This window comes from Oncorhynchus kisutch, linkage group LG19 (genome assembly GCF_002021735.2).
Source record: "Oncorhynchus kisutch isolate 150728-3 linkage group LG19, Okis_V2, whole genome shotgun sequence".
Lineage (NCBI taxonomy): Eukaryota > Metazoa > Chordata > Actinopteri > Salmoniformes > Salmonidae > Oncorhynchus > Oncorhynchus kisutch.
Genome location: NC_034192.2, coordinates 5,265,347 through 5,287,487, shown reverse-complemented (window position 1 = coordinate 5,287,487; position 22,141 = coordinate 5,265,347). Strand labels below are relative to the sequence as shown.

Sequence of the window (22,141 nt, the reverse complement as noted above, 5' to 3'; positions counted from 1 at the left end):
TTCCTTACCTGCGGCGGTCCTCATGAGAGCCAGTTTCATCATAGCGCTAGATTGTTTTTGCAACTGCACTTGAAGAAACTTTCAAAGTTCTTGACGTTTTCTGGATTGATTGACCTTCATGTCTTAAAGTAATGATGGACTGTCGTTTCTCTTTGCTTATTTGAGCTGTTCATTCCTTAATATGGACTTGGTATATTACCAAATAGGGCCATCTTCTGTATATCACCCCTACCTTCTCACAATACAGCTGATTGGCTCAAACGCATTAAGATGGAAAGAAATTCCACAAATTTAAAAAAGGCACACCTGTTAATTGAAATGTATTCCAGGTGGCTACCACATGTAGCTGGTTGAGAGAATGCCAAGCGTGTGCAAAGTTGTCAAAGGGTGGCTACTTTGAAGAATCTCAAATATAAAATATATTTTGATTTGTTTCACGCTTTTTTGGTTACTACATGATTCCATGTATATTTCATAATTTATGTCTTCACTATTATTCTACAATGTAGAAAGTAGTAAAATGAAAGAAAAATATTTTGTCTGGTATATGTATCAATTTTTTGAAATGTTGGCAAATTAGTTTGTTTTATTTAAATAACTTCTGAAAGAGATGATTGTGTTTTCCCCATCTAGTCATGGCATGTGATTGTTAAATGACAGACATGTTGTTGTTTTTTAAAATCTATCACTTCATTTCCATTCATACAAACAATCATATTTTGTTGCAAAACGCTATATATCCGCCTCACTTTCAGAGACAAAATTAAGTAGCACTGCAAGGTTTTACACAGTCAAATCTGATGTTCATACCCTGTAGTTTTGTTTAAGCCTCGTCAGCCACCTGCCTCTGGGGCACCTTGGCAACTTATGAAGCCAGGTCAGTCAGACAGTATAAATCACAAGCTGTCTCTCTGTCTTACCCACATCCCCCCAGACAGGTCTAATCAGCCGCTGGACACTACTCCAGCTCAGGAGTCATCTTCAGTCCTCATCCTCATTGACAATGCAGTGACCTTAAGCGTTGGCACGAATCTCGTATCTGACGTCACCGCCGCTGCCCCGCCATTGAAACCGGCATGAAAGATTCCAGCCTCACTCACTGTGTGCCATTTTGAATCAGGTGTACTTCAAATGCAGACGGTTGGGTCTGTGTGATTTTGAGTGGTCGTCCGGAGGGGGAAAAAAATGACCAATGTATTTTCAGACATCAAAACACATTCAGTTATTCAAACCATGCCCAGCCTGGCTGGGGATAATAGTGCTACAACACGGCAATTAGTTCCGTTCCACTGCAAAATCTTTCATCTTCAAGACATTTTTTAAAAGAAAAGAGGCAGAGCTGGAACTAGTGAATTGTCAAAATTTGAATAAACTTCCTCCTCGCCGTTCTGTGAGGGTTGATCGACACAACACCAGTAGAATAATTTGAAAATGAAACACGAAATGTCAAACTGCACCCCTTACAAACGCGTCGCGCTCCTAAGAATACTGAATTCTCCACAGCGCCTGTTCGCAGCAAGAGGTCTGCACGCACCCTGATGGTTCTCCAAACAGAACAAAATGGAGATTGAAACATGCAGTAACAGTAAGCACACATAACAAGGATGGAGAATGTAACCACACACAATAGAAAGGAAAAGCTGGCCTTCAGGCAGTTACAAGATCTCTGCTGTGAAAATGATGCCATCTCCAGGACTTTGACATGTACTCATGATCTTGCTCCGATACAATACATGATACAATGACAACCTATTTCAAATTCTCCACAAATAGCCTAACCTCGGGTTGTATTGTGTTCTAAATCTCGATACATATGTATTCTTTGATTCACAATAATCCAAAGAAATAGATTTATACAATGGGACAAAGTAAGTTGGTTACAAGCTTGGTACCATATAACCCATAGATACAGGGCAGGTAGACCCACCTACAGTACCCACACCAGGCTCCACCCCAGGGCCCTTCTCTCCCAGCCCAGCAGCCTGTGAGACAGAAGGTGTAGGGAGTTGAGTAGTGGACTGACTCCTTCTCTTCTCATCATCCTCATCGTCACTTTGATCCTCCTCCAGCCTGTTGGGCTAATTTAATCCCCAGCCCTCTGGTGCCAGCTGCATTCTGTCCATGCCTGCGTCAAATTAACCAGATTAAAAGAGCCTAATCTACGGGGCTCGAGGATGATGCGGTGTGTACGTGTGTCCCTGCATCCAAGAGGACTTGGTCCAATCCATCTCATTACTGAGAGCATGCCATAAATAAGAATGGAAGTTAATAAGGAAGGCATGGTTGTCGTAGACAGCTGCTATTGATGAGGCATTACCTTAATGCAAAGTATTGCCTCTGAAATTAAGGAATTGAACATGTTTTGAATACCTGAGACCTTTTTTCCACATTACGATTTTGTATGAAAATTCATCCAAAACAACTGATGTCTGGAATGGTGATATAGGTGAAATGATATAAATACTTGCTTTTGCCCGGTTCAGGAGCTTCAAATAATTTCAGCGTTGGAGGTGTTTGCTTGTGCGAGTGTGTGTGCGTGTGTTTGTGCGAGTGTGTGTGCTTGTGTGGTGCTGGAAGAGATAATTAAGTTGAGTTCCATTGAGATCAAAAGGAGGTCCCAAATGTCATAGTGATTAGGTGGCTTTTATCTGGATGACATACATACTAATGGCTGTGTCTGTGTACATACTCTACCTGCAATTCAAACAAACCAGTCTGAGGTACTATATTTCCCGTTTCAATTCAACTAAATGATGTGTTAAGAGGCAGTGTTTTGGAATTGTGTTAAAGGAAAGTATTACATTTGTTAGGGAGCGGGGTCATAGCTTGTCATAGCAAGAACACACTTTCCTCATTTCAAATGGTTATGTGAAATAGCTTATTTTCTCCCCAATGCCCCTCAGTCTATTGCGTCATATCAGCAATCTCCCACATTCTCCTCCTGTTTGTACAAGCGATGAACTGTAAAAAGCATTTCTGGCAGTAAAATAGCAGAGATAGTGTGAACGAACGAATCAAATGTACTGGGCACCTAAATGCAAAAGCACTTCTCAAGCGGTGCCAAACTGAAATATCACTTCATATTTCAGATATAGGCCAATCTTACTCTTGATATCCCCACTCAGTATTCAGCTGCCTCTTCATAGGACCATGGCCTTATGCGGTGCAGTTAGTTCTTGTGTGGACTGACTCCAACGGAGGCTGCTAAAGGGGAAGACGGCTCATAACAATGGCTGGAACGGCGCGATGGAATTGCACCAAACACAGATACCTTGTGTTTGATGTAGTTGGTGCCATTCCACCGGTTCCGATTACCATCCTCCCCGAGTAAGGTGCCACCAACCTCCTGTGACTGACTCCATGGAGACGTAACAGCTTTCTGTTACCTTCGTTCTAGTCCTCTTACTACAGTAATCAGATGGATCGTCTGTCGGTGGCATCGTGAACGTGCTGTTCTAATGTAGGTGTTATGCTCTATCGAACACTACACTACCCTTTCCCAGCTGTTGACAAAGTCGTAGCGTGACAACAACTAAGAGACGACTACATGATTGCTGATACATCTAACATACGTATGATCTTATTCATCTCATTTCAAGTGAACAAATATACAACCTCTAATTATGTTTAATGTCTGGATGCAATCCATATCTGAATGGCTTCATTTGCCTAATTTGCTGTTAATTTAGCTTTTCACCATATGTAGCGGTGAACTCCTGAGGCAAAGACTCAATCTGGGTGAAGCCGAAGCAGGGCTGAGGTTCATACCTCCCATTTCACCCCTTGATCACTGTGGTACACTAATGAGTGTTGCTTAGTAACCAGTGAAGCAGCTCTCATGAAGTTAGCTTTTCAAAGAGAGTCACGCTTGTGGCATTTTTATTTGCTTTCCATGTGCCATCTGTATCCACATTAACATCAGAAAGGTCATCCTCTGCTTGAAAAACAATTATAGGGCATAATTACTAATCATTTTGGATTTTTAATGGAATAACAACTCAGATGACTGTATCCATATCTGTCCAGAAGGGAGGTTAGTCATTAGGCTCTGGGCTTGCCGTAACATTCTGTACCCATCCATTGCTCCGTCTTTTACCTGCTTTGGCAACATCTGCTCTTGTTGTTGATGCTTTCTTTTTCATTGAATTTGATTAGCTATTGAAGCGGAAATCAATTGAGGTTTGATGTGATTTACATTACGACATATAGACACATACATTTAGTACATGTATATTTCTACTCACTTCTATGGCTGCCCTCTCAACCTAAATTACCTGAACAAATGTACAGCTCCACGTAATCCATGTAAAAATAACCTGCGGCGTTTCCGAGCATATGGTTGTAGTTGGATTAGCATTTCATATTCTGTCAGACAAGACTAAATATGTCCACAGGGGTGGCTGGACAAAAGCTCTCCAGTGTGAAGAGAAGCTTGAAATGGAATTACCATTACTCAAATCAAAACCTGTAACATCATATTATCACACATTTAAATACCCCGAATGCTCTCCCATCATGAAATAATGATTTCCGTTGAGACTTGTAGAGAGAATGAGCCAAATATGAGTCAAATTAGAAGCGATGCAGAATGTGTCGTCCGTGATTATTCTGCAGGTGATTATCTTGCACCTGCAAAAGCCAAATGATGCTTTTTGATTGCATGATTATCCAGCGTGTGGATTCGGAGTGCTGTCATTCAGCTCAAATTTGCTCACAAAGAGGATTCTATTGAGGTTAGATCAACGCTGTTTGTTGCATTCCCAGCTGAATGAATGGTCAACTCTCAAACTGATGATTCATGAGTTTAAATGCGGCACCATTTCAACAAACATACCGTAAGAGCTGATGGAAAAAACAAAAATGCTCTTACAATATGAACAATACAGTCCACAAACAATATGAACAATACAGTCCACAAACAATATGAACAATACAGTCCCCAAACAATATGAACAATACAGTCCCCAAACAATATGAACAATACAGTCCCCAAACAATATGAACAATACAGTCCCCAAACAATATGAACAATACAGTCCACAAACAATATGAACAATACAGTCCCCAAACAATATGAACAATACAGTCCCCAAACAATATGAACAATACAGTCCCCAAACAATATGAACAATACAGTCCCCAAACAATATGAACAATACAGTCCACAAACAATATGAACAATACAGTCCCCAAACAATATGAACAATACAGTCCCCAAACAATATGAACAATACAGTCCCCAAACAATATGAACAATACAGTCCACAAACAATTTGAACAATACAGTCCACAAACAATATGAACAATACAGTCCACAAACAATATGAACAATACAGTCCACAAACAATATGAACAATACAGTCCACAAACAATATGAACAATACAGTCCACAAACAATACACTTTTACACAACTTTACATTAGCGTGCTTCATATATCAAATGCATCAATAATCATGAGAATTTCTACCCAAATAGTTGATTACGTTCTAATAGATTGCTAATGTGGCTCAAGAGGAACTAATATTAGCCAGCACAAAGAGTGGAGCTAGGCTACGGCTAATAACATCATATTGCTAGCAGACGTCAGAACATCGATAACACAAATATCCGTTCAGTACACGTTCGAAAGAATTCGAAAGATTTGAAACAAGACCAATATTGGAAGACAGTAAATACCTTGTTCTCTTTCTATCTAGGTATTAAGTTTGATGTTGTTTCTTGGATACTTGAACAACCTTAACAAAAAGTTATTTTCCTTTTTCTCTCACTCCGTTTCCCATATACCCATTGAGCGTAAAACAGAGAAGGCAAAAAAACTTGTCAAAATAAAAGTCACACTAAACTGTCAAATATACAGTGAGGAGTGAAAGCTCGTACAAAAAACTAAGTCAAAATATAGAGCAGACATTGTGATCTGACACTCATTTTAAGGGGTTCATTTAAACTGTGCTCATAAGGGAGAGAGAGAGAGCATCCAAATGTAATCCACTCAGTGGAGAGGATCATTTCAACACACGTTCCTTCATCTGTCCAAAAGTAGATTCCCAGTAGTCGCCAGTCCTAGCTTGGTACCAGTTTAGTAGACAGGTCATCTTCATTTAAACAATAGATAGATGATCTACTATGTATTTAAGGAAGTGGGTGGGTCTTACTGTACGACAAGTGTATTGTCATAGTATCTACTGTATGATTCTATCTTATCTTTGTTTCTGTTGAATGAGACTGCGTTGGCTTGATGATCAGCCTAAGTAGGTTGTGATGGGCAGTGGTGAAAACTGTGTGCATGGCCATTTCCTCCACTCGGTCATGCAAATCTCCTCCAATAAATTGACCAAGACTTCACAATATGTTAAGTCTGCTTAAGGTTCCTCTAGGTGCCATGACCTCCAATACCCTTGAAATTCACTCCTGTACATCCAATATCATGGTGTTTACTGTATTATGTACCGAACAGACAGGCCATTGTCGGAGGTTTGCTATTCACAGGCCGAATCCTAGTTTAGCTGTCTCTGTCAAGGTCAGACCACAGGAGAGGTGGGCACGACCGGCCAGCCTGCCAATGCTGTGTCATCATGAGGGGCGTCCAACTGAATGTAATTACACTGCCTGATGATTCAAGTGCTCAGTGCTGGCTCCAGAGGTGCGCACACAGTACCCTTCTCTAAACGTAGAGATACTCTCTTTTTATAGACCTAGTTCTTCCCAAAATCCATGCACTCCTCATCCTACTGTGCCACCATGTCTTACATTGGTCTGCCTGTGGCAATATGGACATTTGCTGCTATTAGTCTCTGTTAGATTGAACAGCGATTGACAATCTAATATATTTTCTAATGGATCCAATGCTGTCCACTTTTCTACATGCTGATGTGAGGAGAAAGCCCAAATGAGCCAACAGAATGAAAACCCGAGACAATACTTTACCTTCCGCCTCAGTTCCTTCTACCTCATTAGTTCTACTTAACTACGTTCATACGAGGCGCCCACGCTCCTTCAGTTTAGTTTTGTGGAGCTGCAATAATGTGTGAAGGTGGGCTGTCTGCTGTGATTGCTACCTGCTGACTCTGTCAGGAGAAACCAGCTGTAGGTTTGATGCCTCAGTGCTGCATCATCATCAGACTCTGTCCTGATCAGTCAGGATTCACTCCTCCAGCATGGTTCTATGACAAATCTTCAACCACCAGTTTACAACTAAGATATTTTAAAGGTGCTTCCTGTTTCGATTTTAGATTTACTGGTAAATGCTTCAGAGTTTTGCTTATTAGCAACAGCAACAAAAAGATCCCACCCTCCAGTATGGGCATGGGTCAGTGGACGTATAAGACTTGGAACTGAAGGATGTTGGATGATACTCATTTCTAGAATCAAAGTGACAGGCCTGTTCCATCAATGTGTGCTCTTTTAGGTCCAATCAACCAACCAGACACCAATAAAGTCCCCCAGTCTCCTAGTGTCCTTTACATTCCTGTCATCTATCCACATGACATTTGCATATACTGATTTGTGATTGTCAGTCTGTCTGTCACATCCACTCACCTAAGTAAATGGATAGAAGTTCCATTTATTGTGAGATGTCAATTAAATTGGTTGACAAAGGGAGAATCCAGACACAGCAATTTGGGACGCTTTCTTCTTCTCAGCATCTGTAGCTGCATGGTTATCAACGGTGTTTTGATATGAAGGGAGAGAGAGAGATGTTGACTGACAGGTCTGGCCAATGCTCGCGCTACCGAGATCACAACTGACGGACAGTTTCTGTGGGACAGAGAAAGACAGGGACTAAGGAAAAGAAAAAGAAAGTGTTGCAGTAGCATATAATTATCCTAGCAGCTTCAATAGACTGTTGAAATTAATTTGGCCAAACCTTCTGTGGCTCGCCTTGCCTCCGTATTAATAAATGGTTGTTGTTACAGTTCTCTATATTCAGCCTGCCTGGCAAACAAAGAGGCCATTTAACATGGTGAAAGTAATTACGTTATTTTCAGGCAGCAATGAGTTATTGGAGGACAATGACTATTGTTTGTAGTGTTGGGAGGACTACCATAGAGTGTGTCCGTGGGGGCTATGTCGGTGAAGATTTAGCATTTTGGTATATTTTGAAAGGAACGAAGGGGCCATGGGATGGAAGTTCCATGTACCAGAGGCTGAAATGAACCTGACTCTGATTGGGGACAATGTCTCAGAGCCAAATTGAAAGGGCAGTTCCACTGACATTTCCTCTGGTTTTCTCATTGAACTACTGTAGCAACAACTCTTTCAGCTCTCTCAAGAACAAGTAATTATGTCAGCTAAATAAAAAGAGTCTGTCTCTGTAATCACACATCTCCATGTGTAAGTATTAATGCAACGCTTCACACTGCATTCTAAACCAGCCCCAGACAATCTTTGTCAACAGCAGATCAACAAATAATTTGCAAACGGCCTTCATTGCAGAGAGGATCATTTCCATCCGGAACCTGTTGAAAACGAGACCCTAGGGGGACGACGCCATCCATTATAGCCACATCAAAATGAAAGTTGCCCCGTGTGAAAGGGATTGGCAGAATAGAGGTTGATCATAATTGCCTAGTTCGCGAGGGCCCGGGCAGATTTCCTCTGCCAAATCTATTCTTCCAATCCAAATCTGTCTCCGATCAGCCTGTTCTCAAGGCTGCGTGGTGTGATGATGCTGCTAGCTTCAGGGAGGAGGGAAGCAATGGATAGACTCCATTCTGCCTGCATGGCTTCTCTATGGAGGAAGACTGAGATTTTAAGATTAATGAAAGCTCGCCTCCTTTCCCTGTCAGTGGCAATATCTTCATGCCAGATATGGTCTCTGTGTTGTTACCACTAAACATTGTTCCTCCCCCACTAGCCCTCTTCACAGGTTTCTATTAAATACATATTGTCAAATCAAATCTATGTCGTCTGGCCATCCGTTGTGTGTTAATGTTCTCTCATAATTGCATGTGGACATGTTGTGGTTGTGTTAATAGCCATTAAATGTGTAAGCCTGTGGCAGAATATGAATGGATCCTAAAGGCATTGTTGCCATGAACAGCAGGATGGACAGCTGTTCCCTTCCATGACAGTCATTTAACTTTGAGGAGAACCTGGGATAATCACTTGATATATTGGGTGTGTTTGTGCAGAGACACTTGCGTCATATGGTACATCGGAGGAATAGGAGGCAGTAAAGTGGTTTAATCCTTAATAACGTTAATGGAGTAATGATTTTTACTTACCTAGTTGTTTGCCGGCAAATGCCATGTGTTCATTTTAAAAACCTTTTTTAACGTGCATTTACATTTACACTATCAATGACTTTTGGAATTGAAAATAATTCCTTTGGTTGAGGTTTTCAAGCATTGGTTATTGCCTACACTTCCCCATGATCAAAATCATGGTCACCAGTATAATGGCTCAGAAATCCAAATGAAGTCCTACCTGAGTGGCCTCCCACCAGCACTCCCTCTCCCCTCCCCTCTCCGCCCCAGCCCAACCCCGTCCCCATGTCTTTGATGTCTGGAGTAATTAGCCATCACCTGTGAAGTAGAGAGGGGAACCAAGGCACCTCCGTGTAGCACTCCATTTTTCCTGCTAATGATGATAGTTTCTTCCAGGCAACGTTCCAGCGCATTGCCTATCAAATGTGGCGATATCCCAGACCTCCACAGTGACACGGCCCGATAGGAGAGATACCTACCTGCAGGATTTTATTAGCCTCCTTGCTATCTCCTCCTCACAAGACTGACCTGAGAAAGGTCAAGCGCAAATGCTTTCGGATGTTGATTCTTCCTCGCTGTGGATCAATTTGATTTGCGAGCACCATTTTGGCAAAGAGAAAAATGGGTACACAAATGATGTGCCCACAAATAGAGGCTGTTTTAATACAAAATAATTGCTAATAATCCAGCAATGATACATTGCACTGTATGTAACTCATTGCTGAATGATATTGCTCCATGGTGCCTTACAGTAGTAATGCTTGTCTTGTAATGCTTGTTCTTTATGGCAGATGTACATTGTCATTACCCCCACTTACTTTGATTAAAAAGCCATCTTTACACAAAGGGGGGCAACGTAATACCTCTCCACCATTGATTTTATGAAGCTTGTTGCTGCATGCCAGAATGGCAATAAAGCCTCTACACTGTGCCAATGTCAGTCCACACCTCTGACAAGCTTGTATATTAAATGCCTGCTATGGGATTTAGCATAATGTAAAGGCATTAAGATGGTCCTTCATTTATTTTGAGGGGAAGCGTTGGGAGGGTTGGGCAAGAGAGTAATTGTGAGATGTTCCGTAGGGTCCATTGGATTGTGAATAAATTGTACAACCTTGTGTGAAGTCTTAGCCATTTAGTAAACACACAGCCTTTTCCCTCACTGAGCAACGGATAGGTGGGTTAAATAAACCACAATTTATGAGAATGATTCCAATATCATCTGTATGATAATTGGTTTCTTCTGCTCTGTCATGAAGAAATGCTGTTCGCTGACCATTATTCTAAATTGCAGTGAACATCACAGAAACAATGTAACACGGTATTTTGACCTCTTTGCATCAGACCAGTGTTTAGCTAACCCCCACACACACTTCAACTCAACAGTTTAACCTACCACCTAACTGAGCTTTTAGTTGTCACTTGCTTGAGCTCGTTCAATCGATAGACCACGCAAGGCCGCGTCACATTAAAGTCAGATGTCTCCATTGAGATCAAATGGGCTTCTTGGCCTTTGCATGGAAAATGCTCCAGAAGACACATGTGATGAACGTCTGCTCCCTGGACAGTCACAGACAGCCATGAATTGTCTCGAATGCTGACAATTCTTGGTTCCCAGAAGGTTTCAGGTAGGTTAAGAATAACATGCCACTACCTCTTTTTTTGTCAATTTTCTTTGTTTTCTTAGACATTAACTCTCTTATAATCTGAACGTTAGGAACGTTCTTCCTCATCTCCTTGCAGTCCACCTCTATGACAGCGGCACACCCTGCCTGGCTGCATCTACATCAACGTAGGATGCATTGTAAGTGTAAAAGGGCTGGTCATTGTCGCATGCTACTTTAGAGCCTGTCATACAGCCGGCTCCCTCTGTACTCAGCCAAGGAAATTAATTGGAGACATGAAAGGTGGAGTAACATTTTGTGAGGTGAGCTCAAAAGTTACACATATAACCTAGCTGGTAATCAAAGGCCAAACCAGTGGAATGAAATGGCAGGAAGGGACAGAGTAGATGGCAATTCAGGAAATTATTACTTACCTGCAGCAGTACTTCCGAGGGCAAGAGAGGACTATGAACGACATAGGCAATCAACAAAATTGTGTTGAAAAGGTGTCTCGAAAAGGTTCACGATTAATAATGGCGGAGTTCGTTTGGCTGAGGTGTGCAACCTTGCGTAAAAGGACGAACCTGTTGACATCAATTATGAAAGGTGCAAATCTATCCATTAACTTGAGTACTTTGTCATTTATATTCATTTAATCTTGTTCACACTTCCACTGTGGTACTGTAGCTCTTAACCCTGTCAACAGATGAAAGCCCAGATCCTTTTCTCTCATTTCAGCTCATATTCCCCAGTTCAAAGCTATTTGCCACATATCTCATTCAGAGTTTCTATCAAACTTCTGAAATACTTGGATGAAGGACCATACAAGCTTAATATTAAAATGCATCAAAACTTCTAAATGAATACTGATTTGACTACTCCACAGTTTGACTGAGTTGTATATAGCCAAACTTTGGCCTTATAGAAAGGTTATCCCTGGCTTTCTCTGGCTTGCTGTACTATCAGTGTGCTCCAGAGAGTACCAGCATGCCACAGAGCCAGTTATTCTGACAGAACCAGTCCAACTAACAGAGGGAGCCAGAGGGAAGGTGCTGTATGTGTCAAGTGTAAATACCAAACTCTGATCAAGCCAATCATGGCGCCCTGCGAGCATCGTCTGATTGGCTTGGCCTTGCGTCAGGGAACACTCTCTCTCCCCCCGACGGCCATTACAGAATCCCATCATGGCCAGAGTCATTTTCTCTCTCTTGATTTCTGGTTCCAGTGAGAAACCAAGTGTGTGATCAAACTAAATGCTACTTGTTACATTTAGGCAGTGTTGACTTCTAAATGCCTTCTGTCTGGCTGAACTGGGCTCTTATGTCTGACGAGCTGGGCTCTTCTGTCTGGCCGAGCTGGGCTCTTATGTCTGCTGAGCTGGGCTCTTATGTCTGCCGAGCTGGGCTCTTCTGTGTGGCCGAGCTGGGCTCTTCTACAGGCCTGCAAATGGGGAGTGGTGAGGCAGGCCTGGGGGGTGGGGAGGCATGCCTGAGGAGTGGGGAGGAAGGCCTGTGGAGTGGGGAGGAAGGCCTGTGGCGTAGGGAGGCAGGCCTGAGGAGTGAGGACTCCTCTTGGACAGAGGTCGGTCCCTCTGCTTGATGTACAAAGGGAGTTCAACAGGGAATCAGGAGGAACAACACTTCTGCTGTTTTGTTTATAGTTCAAATGCATTGCCCAATTCATGTTATTTTTTGTAAATGGCCTCCATTGCCAATCAGTGCAATCCACATTGCATCTGTATAGATTAGAGACCCCTTGTCGATTAGGATTTGGGCTGGGAGTTGTGAGGGAAATGCAAATATATGATAATTGAGCTGATCATCTGATGAACCTCTGAATCCATTAGATAACTAAGCACCAGTAGATCACTGATGAAACTGAGGAAGGTCCATTAATTCCCTAATGAAAGAGGTCTCCTCCACTGGGGGTGTGACAAAGGGACTTGCTAATGGACCTACCTTAGCACAATCATGCTGTTAGTCTATTGCTCCCCCCAACTGAAACCAAAACTATTGAAGAGCTTCTGTTGTTGTTCGTGTCGAGTTTGTCTTCCTGTTGGCTCTATAGTGAATTACACAGAGGTGGCAAAATCTCAAATCTGAACATGCAACAAGCAAAGAAATATCCATCCTCCACTGAGAAGTTTATAGCCCTCAGCAGTTGATTAACGTCGCTGTTTTGCGTTTGAGGGCATAAAGCACCTTTAAAACATTAAAATGGATAGGCCATTGGGGAAGATGGTGCCTGGTCCCAAGAAATCACACACACATACACACCCTCTCATAGAACAGCTATTTTTAGACCTGGCTCGACACCCTCAAATGAGCCATATCTTGTGCTCTGCTTAGCCAGGTCCTTATTTGGAAAAGCAAAGAGTCAATGAATGCCAATGAGTCTGATCCCCCTGGGCATTTGAGCTCTATTCTGGGACGATAACTATGGGCAACCTCCAAGGGGGAGAGCGAGCAACCTCGTGTTTATTTCTCAGCCCGTTATTTTCTCCTATGCCGGAGAATGATTTGTCTAATCTCTCATGAAATACCTTTTTAGTGGAGGAACGGCGGTGATGACACTCAAAGTCCTTCTGCTGGCCACTCCCAAATATCATTGGCTAATTAATGGCTATTTACAGCTCAGTCTCCTGGAGCAGAACGGACTCCTCCTATGGTATTTATTCTCAGCCATAAAGAATCATAAAACAATACATGTTTTTTTCTCCTTCATCTACATGGAAACAGAGAGATGTATTCATTTTTGTTTTGGACAGAAATTGGTATTCCACCTTGGTAGTCTAAATAAGCATTCAAGCGGCAGTTCTTGAGGAAGATCTAAGGAGGAGAAACTTTTAAAAGTTCAGCAAAGTGAATCTTAAGGGGGTTTCAGAGAATGTTGGAATCTGTTTCAAATGTTAATCACCCCTAGACACCCCTGTCTGAAGAGAAGGTGCTGTCGGTGAAGTTTAAAAGAAGCTTGAATATGTGCCAGGTCTCTGTCCTGTTAGATGCCATGTTTCCACCCTTCCACACTCTTCCACACACCATGGACAGCCAATTAGAGGAGATTTCTATCCATAAGCCCCAGCTATATCAGAAGTATGACCAGTGACAAGGTGTAATGAGACACATGGCCTTTCCCTGGTGGCATTAGTCAGCCTAAGAACAACCACAGCCACATTGACCGACCAAGTTCAACTTCTGCACACCCGGATGATCAAAGAGCCCCATTTCTGTTGAAGCACAGAATGTAATCGCTTGACACCCTCTACCAAAGGTAACAAACAACTTTCAGGATGGTTACCCCTCATAGCCTGTTTCTCATCAAGTGTTTGTTGTGCCCAATGGAATCCCACAGGAAAGGATGCCAATTCTTTCCCTCAGGTGGAGGAGAATGGTCTTCTGCTCTGGGTCCACGGGGGCCAGTTGGGCTGCATTTTCACCCTAAACAACAAAGGGCCGTACTGAGTTCCTGGGATCATTATTCTCTCATGAATTACCCACAACCCCCGCAAAAAACTCCTTCCCAAGGCCGTGAGGTGGCACACCGTCGGTGGGTTATTGTGTTTCTTCACCGACGAGGATGATGCTCATGGTTTATGCATGGAGGTCTTTTCTCTTTGAAACACAGAGAGACAGAGCAGCGTGAGTGGCGCCATAGAGCCTGAGTGAATGCTTCGAGATCTGTTTATTGACATCTGGTTGTTTTCTATTCTTCTCTGTAATCCATGGCAGCCCTGGTTGTTGTCATCATCTGAACCTGGTTGAGTGGCTGGGATCCATTTTGTTTCTTTGTGTGTGCTTCATTGTCTGCCATCTGCTTCCTGAAAATGAAACCACCATGTCAATTTCTGTGTCCTTTTGTTCTGGCACAGATCACTCGCACCCACCCTGAAATGGGAAATGGATGTGACTTACATGTTTAGGACTGCGTGAGGTTTTGAAAATAATTCAATGTATTTTATGTTAGTATCTAAGAGGGTGGTATTGTTATAAGAATATGTAGCTGTATTCAACTTTGCAAAATAAAAGTGTTCCATTTTGATGCACTGAGTGCTAAACCGAGTGAAATGGAATAATGTTCTGGCTGCAACCATGCCATTAAGGGAGGAAAAATGGATTTTGTGAAAAACAACCAAACGACAAAGAGGTAGAAAGGTTATTTTAAAAAGCCTCCCATCTGTCCATTCCAAAATCTGTCAGTACTTCTAAATGAATAGGGTCACCTCTACGTCAACATTGTGAAGTAAAACCCAGTAATATGCCTTCAGTAAAAAGCTACAATGCTGCCACTTCAGCTATCTTTGGCTTTATCCAACACTGACTGAATCAGGAGTGTATTCACAGCTCTTAGTTATCACTCACTGGAGTTTGAGTCATGTGAGCGCATCATCACTAGGCTGTGAAAGGAAAATGTCACCTCCACAGGAACAGGATGGAGAGGAGAGGGGCCTCTTAAGTGGAAGTACATTGTCGTCAATGCTTTCCAAAAACAAAACCCGAATTAATCACAAAGGTTGTTTGCTATCACGCACAGCCTTGGGCAATTCAATCACACCAGGGCGCCATTAGTGCTGTTGCCAAGTTTGAAAAAAGTACAAAGATGGAAACAAATATGAGGTCATTAGTGATGTCATACATTTTGGCATGAAGAGGATCTCTATGGTTGAACGACCTTTTCTTCAATTCACTGATCATTGTTCGTCTTTCATCAATCCACATCCAATTTAAAACCAACCCCAGTAAAATAAGTTAAATGTCTGAAAGAAGCTAAACTGGATTTATTGGCTAATGGTTGTGATATCCTGTACAGCTTCTGGTTGAAGGCCATGGGCAAGGTGCATTTTGAGAGTACAAGCAGAACCACAGTGGCACAGTTACAACTCTATTTTCAACAGAATTGTTGACTCAGCCAAGTCATGGCACAAATTGGATCTTCCACAGAGCCAAGTTTGTTTGATCAAGTGATCTGTGACACAACATGCTGGGAAGGTTTTTGTTTAAATCAGTGCTGTCTATTACATAACCCATTATGATGTATGATGTTGCTTATATATGATTTGAGAAGCATGTGTAAGGCATATGAAGACCTTATGAATGCTCTATAAAGCCTTTATAAGGTAGTTATCTTGTCTCAATGTATGCATATTCGTGTGCATCTACAATTACTTTAAAAGCCACTTGATAATATTCAAAGCTCATGACTAAAATGGAAATGTGTAAACTTTTCTAAACTGGCAACTTGTTTTTGCAACTGCCACATGATGAATCTAGGGCATGATGATGAATGTACCTTTTGCATAATGCAATAGTAAGATGAAGGAGTAGGGATAGGAACTTTAGTCTGACAATGTTAAAAAGATCAATTCTAAGCATCATTTCTGACAGCATCCTTTTACAAGTCACCATCTTTTCAAATCCACTGTCTGTCAGATTGACAGGCCAGTAAAACAAAGGGAAATCCGTTCTATTATTCACAACATACCCAACATATACACGTGTTAATCTCACTTCTTCTCCACATTTAAATCCAGTTAGTGACATGGGAGTGCATTTTCATGTCAAATGAGCTGTTCCACGTCTTGAAACATCATGTCGCTGTTCATGGTGCTGAATTCACATAGGTAGCATACAGCCTAGTTGTCGGAAAACGATGTAAACAAATCAGAACAGGCTACCTTTACTGGGCTACCTCTATAAACATACAAACAACTGACTTTCGTTCATTAAGATACAGTAACAGGAGTCATACCATATAGGCTACTATATGACTAGTGCAATTACGCGATTCACATAGAGAAGGAGAAAGAGAAGCATATGATCATTGGTTGAATACTATTCGTCAGTCTGTTGCCAGACGTGGGCATACTCACTACGCTAGTCTATGGATCTTATGGCTGGATGCGATTATCAGTTACATCCGTGAATTTAGTTGGTGAGTAGCTCATCCTTTTGATGTGTTATCATCCTTTTGATGTGTTAGTTGAAACAAAATCTAGCAACATTGTGAGAAAATGAAATGTATATTGTGCCCATTCATTTTGAAGGACACGTGCTTATTTGTCTGCCACATTGCTGTGTTGCCGCTTGATCTATGGGTGTTCTTTTGTTCATGGTTGGAGCGATTATTGCATATACATAAAAATACTATACAATACTATACATACTTAACATTAGATATCCTTCGTTTTCGAGACAGAATAAGCGTGTTCTGTAAAGGAAGCATCTTTGATTGACTTGGCAATGAGCCAATCTCTTATTGGAAGTTGGTTGGTGTTGTACAGGGTAATTTAACCAAATGGAAAGTCGATTTGAGCGAATTAGTGGTTTGTTTATTGGCAACAATCTGACAATTATTTAGGTAAAAAATTATAGCCTTCCCTGTTCCGTGGTAAGAACAATGAAATCGCGCTTGTTTTCTTGGTTCGCTTTTTAAATATTGTAGTTTAGAGACATTTGCATTCGAATGTGTTTCGAAGCCTTAACACAAAGGTTGAAATAGTGATGATGGTTTCGTTTACATTCAGTGCGTTTCCATGATCATAGTTAATGGTTGCAAATAGAGGCATGAATAGCCTATGCCATATATACTCTACAGCTGCGTTCTCCAATTGACGATTTTATTTGACCAGCAAATCAGCTCCAAGGGATTAGAATTGTGGAAATCTGTTCCAGATTATTCCCATGCATAACACAAACATGGGATCTATTCAAATGTAAGAAATGTTTATAATTATTATGTTCTAGTAACATATTATGTCTGTTTTAGGCTTCTTTCGGTCAATTTACAAATGATTATGTTCTGGCCCCTTGACCATCCAAGAAAAAATCGTCCCGCAGCTGAATCTAGTTGATGATCTGTGCTCTACAGGTCAAAATGCCTCTCTCAGTAGGTTTGTGTGTTGGCTTCAACAACCTCCAACTATCAAGCTTTTCTTAATTACCAGAATCCATTTCTATTACCAAGCCTCTCACGAGTACAAACCTACTTCTTTCTCACTTTTAATTTGTGTGCACTTCAATGCACAGGTCCTTATTTGGTCATTCAGATAACAATAATAATAATGCAATCTTCCCTTTTCAGATCTGATGTGGTATCCCCAGTATGCTAATTAACTGGTATCATATTGGCTCAATGTAAAACTCATGCATTTGGGCTAGAGCAAAACCCGTTATTCACAACACAATGAACCAAATGTTCATATTAAGGTAACTGTTATGAGGGCTACTGGGAGTCTAGGTTCCTCTGCTGTCAATACGATCCTTCTCTGGACTAGTTTCTGTTCACATTGCTGTTTTACCATGCTCACCTACTTCCCGCTATACAGTTTTAGACTTGAAGCAGACGCTCCTATTCAGACAAGAGGGAGGCTTCTTCCTTTGTGAGAAAACACACTCATAGTCATGTTTGAGTTCACTGAACCACATGTTGTTTTATGTTGCCTTGGCCTACTTTCACTCTTGTACAGTGTGATTCTCTCTCTCTCTCTCTTCTCTGTGACTGCTGCTCTCGGCTGACCCTCGTCTCGTTCTCTTGGATGGCCCTAGGCAGTTGTGCCTTTATATTGAATGTGTTTGGACACGCATGCCAGATCTAATACCACTGTCTGTCTCTTTTGCAGTGAAACCAGCCATAGGAAGAACAAAAAGGAATCTACACTGACTGAAGACGTAAGTGTTTCATTACATTTTTCCTTGAATCAACATATAACATTTCACAAATTGTGTTGTGCTTGCAGTGGTGTATATTTCTGGCAACACCATCCCATCCCAAATCTAATGAAACAACCTTCAAAATCTGTCCATTTCGATTTTAAGATCAACAAATAACCTTAAATTCATTCGATTTTCATCTCTCTTATCAAACTTAAGAGAACAGATGAATACACATATAGACTCAATAAAGTAGAATTTTTCAAAAGCCTTTATATATTGTCGCATGCAATAATCTCTACTCTTAATAATCATAATTATTGTTCTTATTATTATATTTAAATGTTGCCAACTCCACTGCAATTCCCCGATTTAGGAATACCACATGTTTCTCAACCTTTTGCGTGAATCACAGGTTGATGTCAATGGGAGATTTATGCAAAATGTGGCTTATATGCTCTTACTGTATCTACATGCATTTAGCCTATAGCACCTGAGCAGTACACACACAGTGAGTTACTCCATGGGACATCTTATTGAAACATTTTAAAAGCAGCTGACGCACATACTGTCACTCAACTTACCGTATCAAGTTAGTGAATTGACCAGGGAACCAGAATCCAGAATGCCTGATGTCCTCTGGTCTCGTTAGGGATGCAGACATTGTACTGCTGCCTGCTCTAATGAGATCTCTTGGCTGGAGAATCTAATATTCACCACCGAGGCTACAACATGGCCCCCAAGTCAGTGGCTCTGGGGACTGTACGTTAATCCAATGGAGTGGAGTCATCTGTGATCAAGAAGAACTAGAGAGGCAATAGAATAGAGCCACACTCCAGAGGAGAATGTTCTGTAAGGGATCTGTAGTGTGTGTCGAATTACCAATAGATGGCAGTGAAACATGATGACTTCTCTCCACAAGTCCTGATTTAGGATCAGTTTTTCCTTTTAGATCACAATGAATATGATTACATGAACAGGGGAAGCTGATCCGAGATAAGCAGTCTTATTCTGAGTCGCTTGACACATACGGCCCTTCGTCTTTACAGTAGAGTATATATGTTTGCTCGTTTTTGCTGGTGGCTGGTTTGGAAGGACAGGCAGCTACAGTACAGAGATGAGTAATTAACACTGCCTCATTTGACATGATGGAGTACCCAGTGTGTGTGTGTGTCCCAATGCGTCTTCAAGGCTCTTTGCTGCTGTCTCCCCACCACCACCACCCTGATCCCCATCGCCAGATCCCCCAGCCTCATCCTATTAGCTGGCATATTAACCACCACCCATGTTTTATGATCGGGACATAATCCAACCCTGTCATGGTGGTCTGTCATTATAGTAAGACAAGTCTCCTTGCTACCGTCCTTGTGTTTACTCTTTTCCAAGTGAGTCCCCTCTCTTCTCCACATAGCCTCCCCACCTTTGAGGCAGGGACAGGGGTGTACTGGCAACAATCACACCCCCTTAATCCATTTAGATCCAGGACATAATCCAGCCAGTGTTTCCTGGCATTAAGTGCATATCCACACCTGACATGTTGTTGTGGGAGATGGGCCAGATCTGATGGGAGGACAGTAGCAGGTTTATAGGCTCTCTCACCACCAAGGTAGATCTTATCAGTGTGTCAGTGTCTCATAACACCTTCCATAGGCTTTGGGCTTCGGGGCAGTCGCCTGGCCCTGTTCCACAACACTGATCCTGGTGTGATTCTGACAATCTCACCCTCTATCTGGGGGAAGCCCTATGAGGGTTCCCATCACCTGCCTCTACTTGTGTTCTCCATTGATTAGTGTGGGAGACTGGGATTGCAGTGTTTAGAGAGCTTGCGCCCACATAGATTATGCTAAATGGTATCAGTATAAGATATTGTCACAATCACAGATTTGCAACAAAGCCATGAAGTATTGGGTTTGAGCCAGGTGACGAGTTGAACCAGGGAACACTTGTTATGATTTAGTGTTTTCCTCTGATACTTGTTATTAACTTTACAGTTTACCGGCTCACTGAGAGTCATCAATCTGTTGGTGGATGTCATCTTGCTCTCAGCTCCCAGCTGCTTGGAGAGACTGACAACCATCTCATTCACTCAGTGCTCAGTCAGTCATATCTCCCAGGGAGAGAGAAGTGGGTGGGATGGAGATAAGTGCTGCAAGATGGAGCCCCTTCATTTAATGCAGAGTAGATAGACATGCAACAGAAAACATTCACGGTCACACAGATTGATACGAACAACGTTGAATTCACTCTTGAGCATTGTAGTACTGTTTTGGTGTGAATATAGCACAGGGATTAGAGACAATTATAAACTGGGTGGTTCAAGCCCTGAATGCTGGTTGACAGCCGTGGTATGTCAGACCGTATACCACAGGTATGACAAAATATACATTTTTACTGCTCTTATTACGTTGGTAACCAGTTTATAATAGCAGTAAGGCACCTCAGCTGTTTGTGGTATGTGGCCAATATATAACGGCTAAGAACTGTATCCAGGTACTCCGCGTTGCATTGTGCTTTAGAACAGCCCTTAGCCGTGGTATATTGGCCATATACCACACTCCCCAGGGCCTTATTGCTTAATTATAAAGTTGACAGAAAAACGTTGGTTCACAGAGTGTTGTAATTGATATGAGGAGCGGTGAGGATGAGGTGTAAGGAGGGTTTATGGGGATTTTTTACAGGGTGGAACCATCTCCCTAGCTGTCTATAACCAGACTGACTACGTCCCCCTCCAGAGTGCATTAAGGTCTCTCAGAGTAGGCTTTCAGACCAGGCCCATTTTAGACATAGTTCTCTCTCCCTCTTTGGCCAGGGTGTTACAGCAACCAAAATTAGCTCCTCTTTCTCCGCAGACAAGGTTGGCATTCACCTGTGTTCCCTTGTCTAACGGGACAGACTATGATCCATGTTCCTCTTTTAATCTGGGGCATTATAATATTTAATTTCCTCCCTAATTCATTAAATCAGCCGCCGGGTCCCGCTTCTCAGATAGGGCCGGGGAGGCACCAAACGCAATTCACATCTCCTTCCTTCTCCTCGGTTTCTGCACCATGCAAAACTCTGTGATTGTTCTTTAATAACAGAGTGTGGATGTATCCAGGTTGCCATTGTGGGGCCGTAATTTAACACCTAATGTTGTCCCTTTGAGGAAATGACAGGGAAATTGAGGGCTCGCTTTGGAATGAGGTCTTGCGTGGATACTGTTTCACTGAGAATAGGGACTTTTTATCAAACAGAGTAGAACATTAGCAGTTTAACTTTGGCAATTCGAGTTCTTCAGTCGTTCTTTATCTTGGTGTAGGTTGCCAAGTCAACTTCTCTCCTCAACCTTCATCCCAAGGAGCATTACGTTGCCTCAGCAAAATGGATGACTGAACAAAATGCAAATACAAAGCATCGTGAACGACGACACTTGTCAGCATTAAGCAGTGTCTAAATGATTCAAGGTCACGCAACGAGGTGGACACACTGAGGTCAGTGACTGACGAGTGAGAAAGGCATGTATGGCATTAGCCCTGGTGGACCTTAGCCTAATCTGTCAGGGAGTTAGACCCAGAGCGCTGCTACGCTGCTTAATGAGAACTGACCAATCACATCTAACCACTACTAAAGCCTGCAGCTCCACTGGCCTGGTCGGGGTGCACACAGGATTGTGGAACCACACGCGGTCTAATGGCGTAAGCCTTT

The 22,141-nt window shown here is 42.1% G+C and overlaps 1 protein-coding gene across 3 annotated transcripts in view; it reads left to right on the top strand.

The window, feature by feature from the left end:
- Positions 1-22,141, top strand: part of syt1a (synaptotagmin Ia) — a 229,786-nt gene that overhangs the window by 47,318 nt on the left and 160,327 nt on the right. For 2 of the 3 annotated variants that reach the window (XM_031797851.1, XM_031797848.1), the window contains exon 2: positions 18,427-18,475. The gene's annotated coding sequence lies outside the window, so the exon portion shown is untranslated. Of the gene's footprint in view, positions 1-16,622; positions 16,740-18,426; positions 18,476-22,141 lie in introns of those variants that run through there. The other variant, XM_031797849.1, reaches the window with a different exon arrangement.